Source organism: Triticum aestivum, chromosome 7B (assembly GCF_018294505.1).
Source record: "Triticum aestivum cultivar Chinese Spring chromosome 7B, IWGSC CS RefSeq v2.1, whole genome shotgun sequence".
Classification (NCBI taxonomy): domain Eukaryota; kingdom Viridiplantae; phylum Streptophyta; class Magnoliopsida; order Poales; family Poaceae; genus Triticum; species Triticum aestivum.
The window spans coordinates 244135246-244135905 of record NC_057813.1 but is presented as its reverse complement, the minus strand read 5'-3'; positions in this window follow the sequence as shown (position 1 = coordinate 244135905).

The window sequence follows — 660 nt, the reverse complement described above, 5'->3', positions numbered from 1 at the left end:
CACACACACACACACACACACACACATAGAGACCAAACACCAACACACGAGCACATTAACACCCCTCTCTCTTGTAAAGTTTGGACCCCAACATAGGTCTCTATCACTTTGTCTCTCGGGCATGCACACATCTCTTCCCTCACTCTCTAGGTCTCCTGCTATCTCTTTTACCCAAGCACACACACTATGTAGAGTGTATATTTCGCATACACACAAAATGTCACCCCCAAACGTCTATCTCCCTAGTTATGTGGTTCTCGTGCACTCACCTCACACACCACCCCCACTGCAAACAAGCACACTTTGTCTCCTTGTGCACCACTCTCCTCTTTCTATCTCTCCCACATGCGGACCCGCCCCAGCTCCTTCCCTGCATACATATATGTCGTGACTCTTTGTATAGCTCCCTAATGTATAATCGTTCTCGATTTCCCACATTGTTCTCTACACCATCTATTCAAGATCTCTCATGAAGTCCCTATCACACACACGATGACTCGCTTCCCTTGCGTCTCCATTCATAGGCCAATTTCGGACAACATCAACATTGTCTCCCTATCTATACGCCATTTATGGACACAAACGACCCCTCTCGCCCCCTCTCTTCCTCTCTCTCTCTCTCCGTTGCTAGCTCTCTCTTTCTCTCGCTCTCACACCCCT